Here is a 15,734-nt window from a genome sequence, read left to right as displayed (position 1 = left end):
TCAGGATTTTTCTCATGCAGCTTTCACTCACCTGCCTACCAATCCAGTTCACTGGACATTACTACATCAATTAGCAAGCAAAAAAACAAAACAAAACAAAACAAAACAAAAAAAACTGCTCTGCAAACATACCCATAGGTCAATCCATTGGAGACAATTACTAACATGATGCTCTCTCTTCAAGTACGTAAAGTTGACAACCAGCGATAAACATCATAGTCATGACAGAAATGAAAATTAAAAGTAATTGTTGATTCTAGCTTATCATATTCAGAATGGCTATCATAAGTGGATACATATATGTATCATATAATACAGTCAATGCTGTGGGGAGAAGCTACACTATTACTTCCTGTGCAAATATATTCTGTTGTAGCTGTTAGGCTAATTAGTGTAGTGTCTTCAAAAGCTTTTTAAGAATTCTATAAACCGGGAAAGGAAATACTCAAGTTAATAAAAAAAAGAAATGTAAATACATAATATATCCAAGAAAAATAAAATAAATAAAAAAGAAAAAAAGAATTCTATAAGGAAACAAAAACAAATATTTTAAAAATATTTAAGAATATAAATAATTTCATACCCACATGTGCAAAGCAATCAGTGTCATTGTGAAATAAATGTTTGTATCATGGATCATCAAGGCTGAAATGGAAAACTTCCTTTCTGGAAATAATGATAAAATAGTGCAAACACTAGTGTATTGGAAAAATGCATACATTGCAAGGGATTTTAAATTAAGACTTTAAACTTAATTTCTTTTTACTTATTCTCTTTACATTGTGCTCCCTGCCCCCCTCCCACAATTCTTTCCCCATCACTCCTCCTCCTCTCCTCTGAGTATCTCCCTGGGTATCTCCCTCACCCTGGCACTTCAAGTCTTTGTGAGACTAGGTGCTTCCTCTCCCACTGAGGCCAGATAAGGAAGCTGGGCTAGTAGAACCTATCCCATGGACAGGCAACAGGTTTTGAGACAGCCACTGTTCTAGTTCTCCAGGAGTCACATGAAGGTCAAGCTCCACATCTGTATATGAGCAGTGAGGCCTATGTCCAGCCCATCTATGACCTTCGGTTGGGGGTTCATTTTCTAAGATTCCTAAGTGCCCAGTTAATTGACTATGTTGGTCTTTCCGTGCAGTTCCTATCCCCTTCGTGGCTTGCAATCCTTCCTCTTATTGTTCCATAAAGTCTCAAGCTCCATCTACTGTTTGGCTATGAATGTGTCTGTGTGTGAGGATGTAGGCCACAACCTGAATGAGAGAATCAGCGTATGACTCTGCCAAGGTATTTTTCTCTTGCCAGTTTATGGAATACAGGGATAATACTTGGTCAGGGCATGAGTGTTATTAAAACGTGCACCTGCTCTGTCTCCTCCCAGACCCTATAAGTGATTCTTTACTAGGTTGTACAGGCATGGCTGTAATGCAACATGCTTGAGAAAGTATCTTAGCTGTTAACCTAGCAAGAAAAGAATAGATCCTTCTTCCCAGTTGTGAAACTCTGCTGAGATCCAACATTCAGCTCTTGGCTATTTCTGTCCCTCTTTTCAAGTGAAAGTTTCTGAATACTTTAACAGGTTGCATTCAGTGATGACCTAACAACAAAAAGGATTGTTTGTATTAAATAAGAGGCAATAAATGGTGGGATGAAAAAAAATTGCTGCTTTTCTTACACTTTAGGGGAAAGTGAAATCATTAAAAGTAAACATTGAATAATGGAGAGTATGAAAGCGTTTTTTTTTTTTTTGCCAACAACATTTGAACTTAATATTAGATATTCAATTTTAAACAATAACATGGCATGGAAAGTTTTCTAGATTGTTTGAGATAAATGACTGAACAACTTTAAGGAGAAAAAGAGTATACAATAAGATGCCTAGTACAAATAACAGTAAAAAGTAATAGTTTCTCTAAACATTAATAATAGATGTACACATAGAAATATTTGTTAAAAAATAGCTCTGTAACAAATGAATCTAGAATACTTTAACTTATAGAAACATCATAAAAACTGTCTGTAAGCTAAAAATACCTTTAAATATAGAAAATATCATATTAAATAGCAAAAAGAGAGGACAAAATTTGAAAGGAAATTCAGAGCTTCTTATACGTGAAGTCTCACTAATGGTAGTAATCATAAATTTTTTGACATTAAAATTGAAAAAATCATGGAATTTTCCTTATCCTAAGAAATTTGCTCATTTGCATAGAAATATAAGTTATTAATAATTTATGATAATACCATCCATGTCTTTGCAAGAAAACCTGCATCATATGTAATACATACACTTTCTATTATTGTAAGTGATGAATCTATACTAACTTTATATACTATAAGATACAATAGTTAAAAGCAAAACTTAGATGAACGAATATGTCCAGTGTTTCACAACATACCCTAATAGAATAATGAATCCATAAGAACATGTCATTGGGAAATAATGCCTCACAACTTCTGTATCTAGACAGATCCTGATACCCTTTTCCAGAGTATAAGTCTGCCATTTATTCAATCTTTTTTACACCTAGATCTCGAAGTGGTCATATGGCTAACAACCTGGCCTTGTCTAGCTACCCTGTCAGCATTGCAGCTAACCTCTTACCCTGCTCTAGGACCCACACAGATTGTGTCCAAGCAACAGGCTCCTCCATGCTACTTCCAACCTCTCCAAAGAGCAAGATATACCCTTGTCCAGAGTCTAACCTGGTGTATTTATCTGCCTGGTCCTCCCTTCTACCACACACTCCCCAACCCTCACAGTTAGCCTCAAATTCCAGGCTTGGATCATGATGCAAATTGAAAAATCAGCAAGAACACATATAAATTTTAGAAACACAAGGACAAACAAAATCCTAATTAAGTCAAAGACATGAACCAATAAAAATCAGAAAATAAACCAAAGGAATGGACACAGATAAAGCAATAAAAAGAATCAGTAAGTCTAAAAGATCGATGTTTTGAGAAGATAAAATAGACTGATGGACCTTTGGCACAAGTAACTGAAAGAAATAGAGAACAGATATTAAGAGAATCACAACAAAACACAGCATTACAACAGAAAACAAAATGATTCAGAATATTATAATGGATACTTTAATACCTTGTATAAAGTAGGAAAACATAAAATAAATTAATAAACTTCTAGATTCCTCCAGACCTCAATATTAAAACAAGAATAAGCCAAGAACTTAAACAGACCCATAATGAATAAGAAAATTTAACTAGCAATGAAGAGCATTCAAACCAAAGTACAGGACTGCATGAATTCACCCAGAATTTTACCAACTTTCAAAGAAGATTTACATGTGATGCTACTTAAATTAAAAATAAAAAAGAGAACAAAATATCAAACAACCACAAAAGAGAAAGAGCATTTCCAAATGTCTATGAAGCCAATATTATTGTAATACAAAAATAAGACTCAAAGTAAAAGAAAACTATATGACAATATCTCTGGTGATTGATTCACACATGCCCAATACAGTACTTAAAATATAATACAAATATGCAGCAAAAATTATTTATTATGACCGTGTTATTTTTTGAAGCTGAAATACATGGCTCAACATACACAAGACAGTTAAGGCCATAGGACACATAAATGGACTTAAAGGTAAAAGTTTCATGATCACCTCAATAAGTGTCGAAAAAGGGTTTGACAAATCTAAACAACTTCACAATAAATCCTAGAGAATGTAGAACTAGAGGGAATAGACCTCAACCTAATAAAAGCTATATATGAGAAGCGCAAAATTAACATCATTATATATGAAGAAAATATTGGTACAATTCCACTGGAGTCAGGAATAAAACAGGGCTGTCGACTACCACCATTCCTTTTTGGTACTGTGCATAAAGCACTAGTTAGAACAGTAAGCAGAAGAAAATGTTTAAAGCAATATAAGTAGAAAAAGAACAAGTACAGTTATTCCTATATACATTATAGATCCCAACTTCTGCTAGGAAATTAGAAAGAAAAAGTTCAGCAATGTGGCATGGTGTAGATATCTATACACCAACAAGAATCACACGAGAAAGAGATCATGCACACAGCCTCGCTCACAATAGCTTCAATGAAAATAAAATATCTAGGAGTAAACCTCACCAAGACAAATGAAGGACCTTTAAAACTCTGAAGAAAGATAAAGAGACTTGAACATAAACAGACATCCCATGCTCATGGATTAGTAGAGTTAATATTATGAAAATAACCATTTTTCCAATGCTATTTGCAGATTCAATGTAATCCCAATAAAAAGTCCCATCTCATTCTCCACAGGAATGAAAACAGACTCAACTAACATTGTATATAACTTCTAAAGATTCTACCTAGCCAAAACAACACTGATCAAAAACAACAACGCTGTGGGATTACCATTCTAGATCTCAGAATATATGACAGAGCCATATTAATAATCATAAAAAAGTACTGACACATAGACCAATGGAGCAAAAATAGAAGATGCAAACCTGAGCCTACAATAACTTCAGTCATTTATTGTTTGACAAAATTGCCCAAAACATATGCTAGAGGGCTAGTGATTAGCTTCAGCTTGGGAGAGGATCCCAAGGAAGGGGTATTGGGGAGAAGTAGAAGAAACAACTCAGTGATGGGCTGCAAGCTGACAGCTCTGTATTTTGCTCGAGATAATTCTCTCAACAGCTCTTCAGGTAGCTCATGAGTTTTTTGACCAAAGTTAGAAAACCTGCTAGAAAAATTCTAAAAGAGCTATGTTAGCTCCTTAAGCAGTTCTTTCTAGTAGCTCTCTTTTACGCACAAAGTCCAGTCTTTTATATATATATATATATATATATATATATATATATATATATATATATAATCAATACAATCATTTATCCAGATTTCCTTTTGATTATCCCACAAATCAGCTCCTTGATTCTTAGAAAAGGACAGCAAGTTCTTGCTTTCTTTTCTCATTTTTTCTTTTTCCTTTTTCCTTTCCCTTTTTGTTTTGTTTTTTTGTTTGTTTGTTTTTACTAAGCAAGTCCAAGCCTGGGAGATCTGCCTGCCTTTATAGATCCAAATGATAAGCTTAGCTGTGTTCCATCCTGCCCTAAGATAACCACTCCCTCACTCCACGGTGTTCCTTTATTAACTGAACTATGAGCCTCGTTTTTAACTATTCCTTTCCTTTTACTGATTCACAGCATCTGCCTCTGTTCTTTAAGGTTCACGAAGCCCCTCATATTGGAACCTTTTTTCTTTTATTTTTTATGGGATATTTTATTTATTTACATTTCAAATGTTAACTCCCTTCTCAGTTTCTCCTCCAGAAGCCCTATATCCCATCTCATCCCCATGTTTCAATGAGGGTGCTCCCCCACCACCCACCCACTCCCACCTCCTCGCTCTGGCATTCCCCTACTCTAGGGCATTGAACATCCACAGGACCAAGGACCTCTCTTCCCATTGATGCCCAACTAGGCCATCCTCTGCTACATATGCAGCTGGAACCATGGGTCCTCCATGTGTACTCTTTGCTTGGTGGTTTAGTACCTGGGAGCTCTGGGGTGGGGGTGGGGATGGGGGGTCTAGTTGGTTGATATTGTTGTTCTTCCTATGCAAACCTCTTCAGATACTTCAGACCTTTTTCTAATTCCTTCATTGAGAACTATGTTTTCAGTCCAATTATTGGCATCTGCCTCATTATTTATCAGGCTCTAGCAGAGCCTCTCAAGAGTCAGCTATATCAGGCTCTTGTCAGCAAGCACTTCTTGACATGCGCAATAGTGTCTGGGTTTAGTGTGTGCAGATGGGCTGGAACCCTGCGTGGGGGAAGTATCTAGATGCCTTTGTTTCAGTCTTTGCTCCACACTTTATTTCTGTATTTCTTTTAGACAGGAGCCATTCTGGGTTAAAAATTTGGAGATAAGTGGGCACCCACATTCCCTAAACAGGGAACTTGCCTAACCTCTGGATAAGGTCTCTACAGGTTCTCCCTCCCTTTTGTTGGGCATTTCAGCTAATGTCATCTCAGTTGGGTTCTGGAAGCCTATTGCTTTCCTATCATCTGGAACCTTCTGGTGTCTACCCCCAGTTCCCCATCTCCCACTGGTATACAACTCTGTTCAAATTCTTGACCTTCTGTATATCATCCCAGTCTTCTCCCATACCTGACCTGCCCGCCTTTTCCCTTCTCCCCTCCTCTGTTCCTCCCAAGACCCTCCTACCCTCTACCTCCTATGAGTATTTTGTTTCCCCTTCTAAGAAGGACTCAAGCATCAATATTTTGTTCTTCCTTCTTCTTGAGTTTCATATGGTATGTGAATTATATCTTTGGTGTTCCAAGCTTTCACTTCTGTAAGGCAAAAGCCATTGTCAACTGAATAAAATGGCAAACCGCAGATTGGGAAAAGATCTTTGCCAACCCTATACCCAATAGAGGGCTAACATCCAAAGTATAACCAAATAACCCTGTTATATATAGGCTACAGAGTTAAACAGAATTCTCAATTGAGGAATCTTGAATGCCTGAAAAAGCACTTAAACAAATATTCAACATCCTTAGCCATCAGGGAAATGCAAGTCAAAATGACCCTGAGATTGCCCCTTACACCAGTCAGAAAAGCTATGCCCTAAAACTGAGGTGATAGCAGGTGATAGGGAGGATATAGAAAAATAGGAACACTCATCCATTGCTGATGGGACTGCAAGCTGGTACAACCACTTTAGAAATCAGTCTGGTGGTTCCTCAGAGAATTGGTAATAGTTCTAACTGGGGACCCTGGTGTACCTCTCCTGGACATATACCCAAATGATGCTCCAACATATAAAAAGGATACATGCTCGACTTTGTTCATAGCAGCCTTACTTATAATAGCCAGAAGCTGGAAACAACCCTGATATCCTTCAACAGAGGAATGGACAGACAATGTGGTACATTTACAAAATTGAGTACTACTCAGCTATTAAAAACAATGACTTCATGAAATTCACAGACAAACGGATGGAATTAGAAAATATCATCCAGTGACGAACCCAGTCACAAAAGAGCACACATGGTATGTACTTACAGAAAAGTGGATATTACTTAAAAAGAAGCTCAGAATACCCATGCTATAACTCTCAGACCATATGAAACCCTTTGATACATTCTGCAGGATGTTCACAACCTCCAAAGACCCAAAAGGACATGCACAGTATACACTCACTAATAAGGGGATATTAGCCAAAAACAAAAAAAAGGAAAATAAAGATAAAAGTGTAGAGTACACAAGTTACAGTCCACTTTCACTGGAAGCTTCTTTGAAAACCAGACATTTGAATTTATTTAAGCTTGAAAATTTACACTTCTAATTTAAGGAAACTAAGTCAAACAAACTCCATTGGATTTAACAAGATGTCTGGTAAGCTTTAGTCAAATTCTTCAATACTCCTACTTACTTTCTTTTAACTTTTATTTTTATTGAAAATAGATTCTTCTCCCATGAAATATATTCTGACCAGTTTGTCCTCACTCCACTTCACCCAGGGCCTTCCCCTCTCCCCTGTCCTTTAGATCCACTCCACTTCTGTTTCCTTTTCAGAAAAGAGCAGGCCTCCAAGAGATAAAAACAAAACATGACAAAATAAGATACAACAAGACAGGACAATAGACCTTCTATTGCCAGGTGGACAAGGCAGGGCAATAGGAGGAAAAGAGTTCCAGGAACAGGAAAAGGAGTCTGAGAAACTTTGGACCCCATTGTTAGGAGTACCATAAAACCTTCAGACTTACAACAATAACATATATTCAGAGGACATGGTGCAGACTCACGTAGGCCTCATGCTTACTCTTTTATTATCTGTGAGACCATATGAGCACCGATTAGTTGATTTTGTGGGTCATATTGTCTGGGTCTCCTCCACCTCCTCTGACTTCTATACTACACACACACACACACACACACACACACACACACACACACACACACACACACACATCCCTGCCCAACTCTTTTCCTGAAGGTTCCCAGATCTCTGAGAGTAGAGACAGGATGGAGACAGAGTCTGATTTATCATGTGGAACCAGGCAATCTTCTAATGTTCCACTAGGTTCCATTCTTTTGAGTTGTTGGCCAAGAGGGACCTGCATACATTACTAGATAACGCAGGTAGAAGATCGGATTTTGTTGTTCTCTGTAAACTGACAGTGGGACCCCATTGCCAAAGACAACATTCGCACAGCTTCGTTCAATTTTCAAGTACCCCTAGCATGTCTCAAAATAATCCTTAATCTCAGGAAGGTAGGGCATAGCAAACCACATCCCAGCTCTATCTACTGGGAATATTTTGTAATCAGTGAATTCAATAAACTAGCCTTAAATTAACCTTATCCTAGCCAATGACCATATAGTTATCAAAAATAACATTATTATTTATCTTTGCACTTCACTCCCTGATTAGTTACCCCCTGGTCAGTGTATGGAAAACAGGTTCTTATTAAACCTTAACAATCCTGCTATATGGCAAAATTATTAAAAATATTTTAAAAGTCACAAAAACTGATTTATAAACAGAAACAAGATAAATATTTAATGAGAAGTTCTGGACTTTGGAGTTAACAAAAATCAGCTGTAAAATTTAACTTTTTTTTTCTGGTTTGTCATGGAAAGGAACAAAACCATTACTGCTTTCCACTGTGCTGTTGAATATATGTCATAGATTTTTTTATGAGGTATCAAAGGTATACTGACTTCAAAATAACTCATAATATTATAGAGTTAATATATGATTTGGGAAAGGAAAGCTCAACATACATGAGGACCTGTAGGGTCTCTGGCAAAAACGTAAATTTTTTTGTATCTTCTAAGCCAGAGAGACAAAAGAACACAAAAATCAAAACAAGGGGTATAACAGTCAAAAGAATTATTAATTTTATATAAGGCAGAAAACATTTTGATAAACATGCAAATGCTTGGTTTCTAAAGAGTCTAGATAAAGCTGACAAATGACAGTACTCATAATGCAGTTGAAGGCATTAATCAATAAACCAAGGAATAAAGCCTTTATTAAAATAGTAGGAATTTTGCCAGAATTTCAGCATTTTAGGACTTTATAGATTTGAACATTACATCATAGAATGTGTTTAATAAACTATGAGCTCTTCTCCTTTCCCTAGGAGTAGACTCCTCACAGTCTAAAGCAAACTGGCATTTCAGTTGAAGACAGTAATTCACTCATGGTCTGAGAGGTCAAATTGTATATTTGTATTTACAAAAGCAGGCAACGTATTCATAACATATCTGTATATGTTATATTATGTATATCATATGTTAAGAGTTTTCAGTTTGATTTTCTAATAAGTTAAAAGCTCAAAGTCAGAATCACTTACTATGAAAAACAATCTCTAAAGGAATTTGGTCTTGGGGGAAAAACACAACAGGCAGTTTTGGCTTTTAGGACAAAACTCCTTTTCTTCCATCGAACTCCAAAGCTCTGTAGTGTTATTTCTTGATAAGTACTACATTCAGGGTCATGTGAACCTTTTCTGTTGATAATTACTCTTAGCCAAAGTAACTAAGTGACTGGAATCGTAGGTTATGTTGCTGCCTAAGATGATATAAGGGTTATGGCAATGTAGCTGTCATGTTCCTTGCTGATATATACAGTGATATAGTCTAAGATGTCATCTTTAAGTCACAGTGGGAGTATTTATTTTTAAATTATTATCCTCTTTTCCTTACCATGGCAGAACTAACTAGTTCTTGTCTATAGTTTATAAGAATAAAGAGTATAAGGTCTATTAATGTAAACTTAATTTATGCCTTGCAAATGGATTCTATATTATTACTTATTTTGGAACTTAGGAAATTTAGGTTATAAGTTATGGTGACTTGAATACAATTCTTTCCTACAGATTCATGTATTGAATACTTGGTCATAAGGGACTGGTACTATTAGGAGGTGTGTTCTTACTGAAGGAGGTGTGTCACCGTGTACATGACCTTTGGAGTCTCCCATGCTCAGGCTCTGGCTGCATGAAGAGGATAGTCTCCTTCTGGCTGCATTTGGTTCAAGGTGTAGAACGTTCACCTTCTTCTCCAGCACTGTATCTGCCATTCTCTCCACCATGATGACAATGGACTTTACCTGTGAAACTGTGATCCACCCCAACATAAATGTTCTCTTTTATAAAGGTTACCTAGGTCATGGTGTGTCTTCCCAGAAATAAAACCAAAACAGAGACATATGTATTCACTCAGATCAATTAATCATGTCTGCATCATAGTACTATGTACAGTTTCCCTAAAAGCAGAGCAGATAATGAATTAATACATTTTTTAAAGAGTATACATGAGTGTAATATAAATAAGGAGCCAAAACTCCTGACATTAAAAATAAAAGCAGTTAAGCCTGGCTTCTGAGCGGCACACCAGACACCTGTAGCCTAGACCATGTTCTGCTTTTAACACATTGCTCAGGAGAAGCAAGGCCTCAGTTTTTCCAACCAGTGCAATCGTATTGCTTATTCAACATGCTGATTCTGAAAAATTACTTAAGCTAGAATTTGAACCATGTTAAATTTTCAGTGGATGTCTAACTTGGAGGCAGTGAGGTAGGTTTTGAAAAGGGCTTTTTCACTTATCGCCTTTGTTTTCCCTAAATATGTATATATAAAATTATTGGGAGTTTTGAAAGACAGAAGAGTATCTTTAGGAATATGTTTACTCATACTCCTACTTATTGGGCATAGCGGGTAGTAACATGTTCTGCTTTTTTCTCTTTTAGTCTATGCCAACATTATTTTTAACCTTTCATAAAACTGTTTATAAGTAATTCAGAGTCTACTTATTGGTGACAGGGAGTGTTGAGCAAAAATGTTTTGCTATGTCGTTAATAGTTCTTAGATTTTCATTAGTCTCCAATTTTTCAACTGTGGGAAACTGTCTGTTTTCTTCCATGTTATTTTAGCACAAAGACAAATAATCTGTCCTTTGGTTCCTGACAGATCACTTAGTCACAATTATCTTGCTTTAGATTAAGTATTTCTGTTGTGTTGAAACATGTCCTTGCACATTGCAAACACAATTTACTTTTTCTCTCCTTCATTTTAGAACTGTTCTGTTAATAATCATAATGCGGTCCCATAAAGATTTTTCATTTCTATGGTATTTTATTTTAAAGTTTTAGAAAGAATTTTGATTTTTTTACATATATTTTTTCTTAAAGAACCACTTTCTCATTTCTACCCATTAAAATATACACATTAGGTTTTATGGAAACCTGCTCAAAATCAGAACTTGGTCATATACATACATTTTTATGATTGTTGTTAAAATAATTGTCTCTGTTTATTTCTAAATTTTGCTATTTTGGGTTATGTTTCTTATATTATCACCAAACTAAAATTTTTATTTTAGAGAACACTTAAGAGAGAAATACTTTTCCATAATTTCTTCTATCTCTGAATTCTTTACATTTCATGATTTTCCCATATGATGAGTATTTCCAAAGCAATATTTAGAATTACATTCACATAAAAGTGTGTTCAGTTTTAGTGTTTCACAAGAATTGCTGAATGTGCTACTTTTTCAGACAAACAATAAAATAAACCTATTGTCTTATAGTAAAATTTTTTAAGGCTGATTATTAAATTTTACTTGTCTTTTATTCATTTTTTGTCTTATGCCCTTTTAAAATTTGTTCTTCATCAGTTTCATTTATCTATATAGGTTATAATAATTATTCTCACTCCAAGCTCTTATTGTGCACTTCCTACTCCTGTATACCTCCTTCTTGCCTACAAATCTCTTTCTCACACTCATGTGTAATTTTTTTGTTTTGTGAACCTCTGAGTTTAATCAGGGAAGACTGGGTGACTGTAGGCTTCAGGACAGTCACCAGAATCTGATGAGGTCATCAGAAGATAGAAAACTAAAGATAATGGCAATCCCCTATACTTGCTAGTAGTCATTAAATCAGTCCAAAGGAGAGAGTTTCCAGGAGCTCCTCCTCAATCCATAACTGATTGTTGATAGGGCTAGTAGGTGAATGTAACTAGATTTGCGATTACATCATAATTGCAAGGGGATTTGTCTTGAAAAGAGGATGACTTTTTTTTTGCTATTCTCTTTATATTTTAGCATTTACACTCTTCACTACTCCACTCCCTTATATTCCCTAGACTTTAGCCGGGGTGAAATAAATGGGTTGTTTAGGTTTAAACATTCAGCTGTCATTAGTTTTCTACATCTTGATCAGACATGACTCTTTGATTTACTGCTATTCATTACAAGATACTTATCTAACCAAGGCTGAGAATAGCTATTATCTTTAGCTATTAACAAATATTTAGAAGGGAATTTGATGATATACCAATCTAACTAAAGAACAATAATTTCTTCCCTTTGTACTTATTCCAGATATTATTATTGATTGGGCTTATACTAGCAGTCATGGATTGTCTCTTATGGATTCTATTCTAAACTTGAACAGGGACAATTGGTTACCTCCAAGAAGTAGGCTATTTCAAGGATGGCTGAATCAGGCTGCCTGCTTGCCCAGCTCACATGGGCTCTTGGTAGGCCTGCCCCAATTGGCACCACAGTGAGGAGAGAACAGGTGATCAAGACAGGAGTGACGGAATAGTACAGCAGTTTTAGCACTGTAGAGAGGTGAATCTGGTGACATGACAGCAGTGATGGATGAGAGAGAGGCCTGAGGTCAATGGTAGATAATACATTTGCCCAGTGAAGTTGATGGTGTGCCACACACAGCCCAGAGCTCAAGAAATTTAAGCTCAGTCCCAAACAACCTCCCCATATGTGGGATCACCTTAGATCTTGGCAATGGGAGAAACACAAAATAAGAAATGGTCCATTTTTTTTTTTCGGAGCTGGGGCACCGAACCCAGGGCCTTGCGCTTGCTAGGCAAGTGCTCTACCACTGAGCCAAATCCCCAACCCCGAAATGGTCCATTTTTTTGATTAGATATCCTTGAAAAAAACACTGTATCGTGTGATGCTGCTGAGGGCTATGTGTGGGTCAATGACCTGGATATGGCACAGGTTCTGGTTGATGTCCAAGAACCATGTTGTTAGCTGATGACATGTGGATGTGCCATAGTCCGAGTTTGTGTTCATGTCTTCCACAAGGGAACAAAGTGATGTGAGTTATCAGTGCTGCTACCTGATACCTTAGTGATAACCAGGTCTGGACTGCTGTTGAGGGTCATGTGAGACCATGTCTGTTGGCGACTATAGCCAGAGTTAACACCAAAGACTATGATTGTCCATGGTCTGTGCTGCAGCTTGAAGCCATGCTATTATTAGTTATCCCAACTGCATTGCAGGACTTTATCTAGTTTCATAGCCCTTCTCAATCAAAGCAGATAAGCTACTTTCATACTTATATAGATGAGTTCAGAGGCACACTTGAGAAAGAGGTATATAGAAGACTTCATTGATAATACCTGCCTCCACTCCTGTACAACTCCATTTACCTCCTCATCCAGCTATACACACACACACACACACACACACACACACACACACACACACACAAACACACACACACACACACACATACACACACACACACCATACAAAATGTAACAGCCTAGACAGGAAGTCATCTGAGAGACCTCTTAAAAACTGTGATAGGATAGGATGCTGGGACATTGACCTCCTCAGTAGATGAGTTCCAGCAAGGAAGCATGAAAGCATGAAGAGAAAGACTTGGCTACATTTAGGGGAGAAGGCCACTGAAAGTTTGACCATGCCCCAGTGAATATGTGAGTGTTGCCTGAGTCCTCCATCCTGCCTAGAGTCTCGCTTGGGGGCAGTGGGTGCAAAGATACAGAATCAACAACACGGACTCCAGGAGTAGGTGAAAATGCAGAAGTAAGCTTATTTATTAATTCTCAGGAAGCACTATTTACACCCTCTACCCATGTCCTGTTGGTTTCAGGCAAGTGTGTCCTCATTGGGTTTTCAGAAAAAAGTCAGAAATCCTGTTAGAAAATTTTTAAAATGAATTCTTAGACTTTTCTGGTCAAAATGAGAAAGCCAGAAAGAATTCTAAAACAGCTCTGTTCACTCTTTAGACAGCCTTCTCTTGATTACAACTAAAACATATTCTAAAAGAGATATAGATCTTTAAGTAATTCTTGGGATTTATGAGTCTAAAGAGCTATGAAAAATTCTAAAGAGCTATATTTGCTCTCCATAGGTTTTCTGATTAAAAATCAAAAATCCTGTTAGAAAAATTCTATTTATTTATTTATTTATTTATTTATTTATTTATTTATTTATTTATTTATTTATTTTTACACTCCAGATTTTATTCCCCTCCCAGTCCACCCTGTGACAATTCCACATCCCATACCTCCTCCCTGCTCCCCTGCACTCCCCAGTCTCCACAAGGATGGGCCCACCCCACCAACTCCACAAGAACTCTAAACTTCCTGGGGCCTCCTGTCCCTTGAGGGTTAGTTGCATCTTCTCTGACTGAACCCAGACCCGGAAGTCCTCTGCTGTATATGTGTTGGAGACCTCATCTCAGCTGGTGTACGCTGCCTGGTTGGTGATCCAGTGTCTAAGAGATCTAAGGGTCCAGGTTAATTGAGGTTGCTGGTCCACCTACAGTGCTGCCCTCCTCCTTAGCTTCCTCCAGCTTTTCCCTAACTCAACCAGAGGGCTCAGCAGCTTCTGTTCGTTGGTTGGTGCACATATCTGCATATGACTCTTTCAGCTGCTTGTTGCATATGTTGGAAAGCAGTCATAGTAGGTCCCATTTTGTGAACACCCCATAGCTTCAGTAATGGTGTCAGCTCTTAGGGCCTCCACTTGAACTGGATCCTACCTGGTACCTGTCACTGGACTTTCTTTTCCTCAGGCTCTTCTCCATTTCCATCCATGCGTCTCTTTCAGACAGGAAGAATTAGGGGTCAAAGCTTTGGCTGTGCGATAGCAAACCCATGCCTCACTTGATGCCCTGTCTTTTTACTGGAGGCAGATTCAATAAGTTCCCCCTCCCCACTGTAGGGCCTTTCATCTACCGCCCCCCACCTTTGAGTCCTAAGAATCTCTCACTTCCCAGGTCTCTGGTACGTTCTAGAGAATCCTCCCAACCTCTTTCCTCCAGAGGTTGCCTGTTCCCATTCTTTCTGTTCCCTCAGGGCGTCAGTCCTTCTTCCCCACCCAATACCAGATCATGTGGCCCTCTCAACCTCCATCCCCTGTTCCTCTCGCCCTGCCTCCTTGTGGTTGTTTTCTTCTTCCTCCCAAGTGGGACTGAAGTGTTCTCACTTGGGCCCTTCAGCTTGATTTTTGTTGAGTTCTGTGGACTGTATCTTGAGTATTCTGTACTTTCTCCCTCTCCTCCTCCCTCTCCCTCTCTTTCTCCCTCTCTCTCCCTCTCCTTCTCCCTCTTCCTCTCCCTCCCCCTCTAATATCCACTTATTAGTGAGAACATGCTGTGGATGTCCTTTTGAATCTGAGTTACTTCACTCAGAATGACATTTTCTAGTTCCATCCATTTGCCTGTAAAACTCAAGATGTCCTTGGTGGTAATAGCTGAGTAGTATTCCATTGTGTAAATGAACCACATTTTATGTACCTATTAATCTGTTGTGGGCCATCTGAGTTGTTTCCAGATTCTGGCTATCATAAATAAGGCTGCTATGAACACAATGGAACATGTGACCCCGTGACACGTTGGGGCATCTTTGGGGTATATTCCCAAGAGGGGTATTCCTGGATCTATAGGTAGGTCTATTTCTACATTTCTG

The 15,734-nt window shown here is 37.7% G+C and overlaps 1 non-coding gene across 1 annotated transcript; it reads right to left on the bottom strand.

The window, feature by feature from the left end:
* Positions 1-4,678: 4,678 nt before the first annotated feature.
* LOC120101992 (U7 small nuclear RNA) lies at positions 4,679-4,740 on the bottom strand. Its single transcript, XR_015685078.1, has one exon. It is a non-coding gene; the product is annotated as a U7 small nuclear RNA (small nuclear RNA).
* Between the last annotated feature and the right edge of the window lie 10,994 nt (positions 4,741-15,734).

Source organism: Rattus norvegicus, chromosome 3 (genome assembly GCF_021556685.1).
Source record: "Rattus norvegicus strain SHRSP/BbbUtx chromosome 3, alternate assembly SHRSP_T2T, whole genome shotgun sequence".
Classification (NCBI taxonomy): Eukaryota; Metazoa; Chordata; class Mammalia; order Rodentia; family Muridae; genus Rattus; species Rattus norvegicus.
This window is presented reverse-complemented; position numbering and strand designations above follow the sequence as displayed.